Source organism: Salvia splendens, chromosome 5 (assembly GCF_004379255.2).
Source record: "Salvia splendens isolate huo1 chromosome 5, SspV2, whole genome shotgun sequence".
NCBI classification, from domain to species: domain Eukaryota; kingdom Viridiplantae; phylum Streptophyta; class Magnoliopsida; order Lamiales; family Lamiaceae; genus Salvia; species Salvia splendens.
In genome coordinates, this window is record NC_056036.1 from 13,202,358 (window position 1) to 13,208,763 (window position 6,406).

General features: G+C 40.6%; 1 non-coding gene across 1 annotated transcript; it reads right to left on the reverse strand.

The window, feature by feature from the left end:
- Positions 1 to 6,288: 6,288 nt before the first annotated feature.
- Positions 6,289 to 6,406, reverse strand: LOC121806082. The gene has a single exon (XR_006051617.1). It is a non-coding gene; the product is annotated as a U5 spliceosomal RNA (small nuclear RNA).

Sequence of the window (6,406 nt, forward strand, 5' to 3'; positions counted from 1 at the left end):
TGGCTTTTCAACCTCCAAGTGTTTATGAGGTGCCTTAATGCCGAGACCTCTCATGTGGCCACTTCTATCCTATAAATAGGTGTGGATTTTAGAGATAGATATACAAACACCAACAACCATTCTCCCTTTCTCTAGTCTCAAGCATTCTAGTGTGCATCTTAGGAGCATTGTCTAGCACGATTCTCGGAACTCCATCAAGTTTGCCGGTGCCTAGCGGGTTTGAGGTGCTTCTACACGCTAGGAGGAAGTCGTTTTATCTTTGGGGGCAATACGCCATTCCGTGAGCACTAGCCGGGGCGTAATTTGTCTTGCGGAAAGTGGGCTTTCTTCGACTCGACTTATAAATTTGGTTTGCTTTATTTCCATTGTAATTTTCATTCCTCTTTTTGTTGCAAAGTTTCCTTTCGATTGTAATAGTTAGAGTACCGCCTGTACACGGCTTGAGAATTTCTTCCCACTATTTCTGACAATCGCAAGACAAATTAGTGTACTCTTCTAAGACAGGGTTATACCAATTGAAGTTGGAGGAAACATGAGCACCAAAGCTGGAATGAAGAAACGAACTGTCGCAATGTTCATGGGCTACGAAATAGTTAATTCCCTGAGATCAATTCTCTTGAGAATTGTGTTTATCGTTTGTCAGTTGACAAGCAAGACCAATTTAGACTTGGTAGTAGTAATTGGGATGCATGGGTTGTTAAATATACCAATGCACATATGGTTCAATATAATTGTGTACTTATTGGTGGAGACAATATTGTGCAAATTATTTGAACGTGTTGTTATAAACTACAATGATCACGAGGTGGTCGCAATGGTCTCCGATGTGAACCATGGTAACAATCCAAATGAATGGTTTGTTGATACAGGTGCCACATGTCATGTGTGCTCTGAAAGAAGCGTTTTGTCTACCTACTAATCTGTTGGAGGTAGAAAAGTACGTATGGGAAACCAAGCCTCTTCTAAGGTGGTTGGTGTGGGTAATGTGTTCCTAAAATTAGGATCTGGAAAAGTTCTTACCCTTAGGGATGTACTGCATGTCCCAGACATCCGAAATAATTTGGTATCAGGCTCACTTCTAGTAAATCATAGATTTTCACTAGAATTTGAGTGTGAAAAGGTTTTATTGACCAAGTATGAAAAGTTCATAGGCGAAGGTCACCTAGTGAATGGGTTTTTTGAGCTGAATGTTACGGTCATTCACCGTGGAAAATGAATAAGCAATAAGGAAGATGACACATCCTCTTATTTGCTTGAGAGCTCTGATTTATGGCATAATAGATTGGGACATGTAAATCTAAATGCTAGAAAAAGACTAGTAAATCTTAATTTACTAAAAGTAGATAAGGTTAACTCACAAGAAAGATGTGAAGTGTGTGTTGAAGCCAAAATGGCTAAACTGCCGTTCCATTCGGTAGAGCGAAGCACAAAACCTCTTGAATTGATCCATACAGACGTATGTGATTTAAAATTTGTGCAAACAAGAGGTGGTAAAAAGTACTTCATCACATTTATAGATGATTGCACAAGGTATTGTTACCTTTACTTATTAAGAAGTAAAGATGAGGCAATTGAAGCGTTTAAAGACTTCAAAAATGAAGCTGAAAATCAACTTAATTGTCGAATTAAGTGTGTTCGAAGTGATAGAGGTGGTGAGTATGTAGCTCTGTTTTGCAGAATTATGTCATGCAAGTGGTATAATTCACCAAACCACAGCTCCATATTCTCCTCAATCAAATGGTATTGCTGAACGCAAAAATCGAACACTAAAAGAGATGATGAATGCCTTGTTTATTAATTCAGGATTACCCCAGAACATGTGGGGGGAGGCTGTTTAACAGCGAATCATATCCTGAACAAAATTCCACTAAAAAATAGGGATGTGACTCCTTATGAGTTGTGGAAAGGGAAGAAACCTTCATATTCATACCTCAAAGTGTGGGGGTGTTTAGCGAAGGTAGAAGTGCCACCTCCGAAACAAGTTGCAATAAGCCCTAAAACAGTCGATTGCATCTTTATTGGCCATGCACTTAATAGTAGTGCCTATCGTTTCCTAGTCCATAGATCAGTTGTGCCTGGCGTGGCTGAAGGAACAACGATTGAGTCAAGGAATGCTATATTCTTTGAGAATGTTTACCCTTGCAAGAGGCAAGAGGATCGTTCTAGTGAAAGAATGATGGATTAATCCACTAGTTCTAATCCTCCAAAAAGGACGAGGTCAATTCCTGAGGATGTTGAACCAAGACGTGGTAAAAGAGTTAAAGTTGCTAAAACATTTGGTCCCGACTTCATAACTTTTATGTTGGATGACGAACCAAAGTCAATGGCGGAAGCTCTGTCTGGCCCAGACGCAGCGTGGTGGCAAGAAGCTATCAATAGTGAAATTGAATCTATCATGAGAAATAACACTTGAGTGTTAGTAGACTTGCCTGAAGGCTGTAAGGCTTTAGGGTGCAAGTGGATTCTGAAAAGGAAATATAAGCCCGATGGTACTATAGATAAGTACAAAGCTCGCCTAGTTGTCCAAGGCTTTAAGCAGAAAGAAGGGCATGACTTTTTTTATACCTATTCACCTGTTACGAGAATCACTTCCATTCGGGTGCTTCTTGCGATTGCTGCTTTGCACAATCTCGATATTCACCAAATGGATGTGAAAACTGCGTTTCTGAATGGTGATCTGGAAGAAGAAATATATATGGAACAACCCGAAGGGTTTGTTGTGCCTGGGCATGAGCGTAAAATATGCAAACTGGTAAAGTCATTATATGGGTTGAAGCAAGCACCATTACAATGGCATTTAAAATTTGACAACGTGATGTTGGCAAATGGATTCACTATCAATGAGTGCGATAAGTGTGTTTACATTAAGAACACAGATAACGGTTTTGTTATTGTGTGTCTTTATTTAGATGATATGTTGATTACGGGCAGCAATAGTGTCATTATCAATGAAACCAAAAATATGTTGAAGAGAAATTTCGACATGAAAGATATGGGTTTAGCTGATGTGATTCTCGGAATCAAAATTAAAAGGAATCATGAGGGAATTGCTCTGACACAATCTCATTATATTGAGAAAGTGCTAAAGAAATTTCACTCGTTGGATTGTGAGCCAGCTAAGACTCCATTGGAACCCAACGTGCATTTGAGTAAGCACACGGGTGAGCCTATAGCTCAAGAAGAATATGAAAAGATCATAGGGAGTTTGATGTTTATCACAAACTGCACCCGACCAGATCTTGCGTGTACGGTGAATAAGCTGAGCCGATTTATGAGCAACCCAAGTAAGGAACATTGGAAAGCTCTGCGTAGGGTTTTGAGATACTTGAAGTATACTCTTAACTTTGAGCTGCAGTACACAAGATATCCCCAAGTACTTGAAGGGTACTGTGATGCAAATTGGATCTCTGATTCAAAAGACTCGTTCTCGACGAGTGGTTATGTGTTCACTGTGGGGGGTGGTGTTGTTTCATGGAAGTCGAAGAAACAAACGTGTATAGCTCGATCCACCATGGAATCTGAGTTTATCGCATTGGATAAAGCAGGGGAAGAAGCCGAGTGGCTCAGAAATTTCCTAGAATGTATTCCATGTTGGAAGAAGCCAGTGCCGACAGTAGTGATATACTGTGATAGCCAAGCAGCTATAGGGAGAGCACATAGTGGCTTATACAACAGTAAGTCTCGACATATTCGTCGGCGACATAATACCGTCAGACAATTGATCACAAGTGGTGTTATCACAGTTGACTATGTAAGGTCAGTTGATAACTTAGCGGATCCGTTAACGAAATGTTTAAATCGTGATCAATTGCATAAATTGCTAAAAGGAATGGGACTGAAAACCACATCTTAAAAAATGAGTATAGTGGTAACCCAACCATACGATTGGAGATCCCATGGGATTGGTTCAATGGGAAAACGAAGCTATACAAATCTAGCTGTAACACTCAGAAGATTTTAATCTTCGTCCATTCTTTAGAAAGCATTGAGTGTTGTAACCAGCATGTGGTAAGAGGCTAAGTTTTGACTTTTAATGATTCTTAGAAACCTCGAGGAGGTGGGTATTGCAGGATACCTGCAAAAGAATCACCTATGTAAGTGAAGAAGTGTGGGCCGCTTCAACATGTGAATCACTTATGAATCCAAAGTGGTGTTCCATGGCCAGTAATGGACACAAACGTGAGAACTGATGAGTTTGTAAATAATATTGTGTCAATATTATTGTCTCGGTATACATTAAGGAGGAATGGTTCAAGGCATCACGTCCACCAGGCCGCCGGTATGCCCGATAGTGTTGACTATGGAAAGTTCAAAGCCCCATGCTACTATTCCAAATGCAATATTGTTTCTCGAGAATTGAGCATAGAGTCTGCATGCATGCATTTGTGTCTGGTGTTGGTTTGAGCTTGCAGCGCTCTAACCAATGTGGGGGATTATTAGAAACGTGTGGAAAATGTGGGAAACCTTTGATGTGGCCAAGACCTATGGCCTTTCATCTTAGGTAACCCCCAAATGCATATTGAGGTACCTTTATGCCGAGACCTCTTGTGTGGTCACTCCTATCCTATAAATAGGTGTGAGTTTGAGAGATGAAGGACACACTACAACAAGCATTCTCTCTTCTCTAGCTCTCTACATCCTAGTTCACTTTCTAGGAGCATTGCATAGCTCGATTCTCGGAACTCCATCAAGTTCGCCGGTGCCTAGCAGGTTTGAGGTGCTTCTACACGATAGGAGGAAGTCGTTTTATCTTTGGGGGCAATACGCCATTCCGTGAGCACTAGTCGGGGCGTAATTTGTCTTGCGGAAAGATGGCTTTCCTCGACTCGACTTATAAATTTGGTTTGCTTTATTTCCATTGTAATTTTCATTCCTCTTTTTGTTGCAAAGTTTCCTTTCGATTGTAATAGTTAGAGTACCGCATGTACACGGCTTGAGAATTTCTTCCCACTATTTCTGACAATCGTGAAAAGCCAAAAGGCTTAGGAAATGAAAAGCTTGAGGCTTCTCTATTTCCTTCACGTTTTCAACAAGAGCACCCCCTCCTCCAACTTCAATTGGTATAACCCTGTCTTAGAAGAGTACAATAATTTGTCTTGCGATTGTTAGAAATAATGGGAAGAAATTCCCAAACCGTGTACAGGCGGTACTCTAACTATTACAATCAAAAGGAAACTTGGAACAAAAAGAGGAATGAAAATTACAACGGAAATAAAGCAAACCAAATTTATAAGTCGAGTCGAGGAAAGCCCTCTTTCCGCAAGACAAATTACGCCCCGGCTAGTGCTCACGGAATGGCGTATTGTCCCCAAAGATAAAACGACTTCCTCCTAGCGTGTAGAAGCACCTCAAACCCGCTAGGCACCGGCAAACTTGATGGAGTTCCGAGAATCGAGCTAGACAGTGCTCCTAAGATGCACACTAGAATGCTTGAGACTAGAGAAAGGGAGAATGATTGTTGGTGTTTGTATATCTATCTCTCAAATCCACACCTATTTATAGGATAGAAGTGGCCATATGAGAGGTCTCGGCATTAAGGAGGATTAATTCTGTGGCAGTGTACGCCGCCGCTGTAGAGGCGCTGCTGATTTTGAGTGTTGAATATTTTGAGATGAGCAAGAACAAGTAAAGTGCGTGGGACATCATCGTATAACGAGATTGAGCTTGTTTAATGTTTAGTCAAGCTGAAGTATCTAACTTCTCTCAACAAAATGTTAGTGCAGTGCCTGGAAATGAATGAGATACGAGTTGCGCCTAAGACTTTCCAAGTCAATGTCTTTATATCAACAATTCTTTCCAAGAGACTAATAAATACTCCGCCGCATGTTCTTCGCATTAAAAAAATTAAAAATTAAAAAAGTTGTAAGAAATTAATGTATACGAGTAATAAGTACGGGAGACTTTCCATAAATAGAAATGAGATAATTTTATGAGACGAATGAAAAAGACAAGTATCCTTATTTTTATGTGACGGATGGAGTACTATAAAATTCTAATAATCACGTCGGCTATGTATTTCGGGCACCAAAATAAATAGCAGCCCAGCTGCTTGGCCCTCCAGTTTTAAAACAACTTGAAATGCTGCCCAACGTACGATACTAAAATGGGCCACCCATTCATTAATTTCGCCCAACAACGAAATCCGGCAGCTTTTCTTCTTCTTCCCGTCACCCTTCGAATGCCGACACGACGTGGGAGGGACGGGCGACGGCGACGTGATGTTGCTACGATGTTGATTTTGTAGTATTACTCAAATGGAGTATACAGAAATATACATTCTTCGGTTTTATTATTATAAACAAAACACCCTCCAAAAAATGGCGTACGCTGCTTGAAATACGACGAGCACACGGTATTCTTTAGTAAAAGGCGAAAGAATAGTTCGCAAGGTGCTCGACGCGCGGTT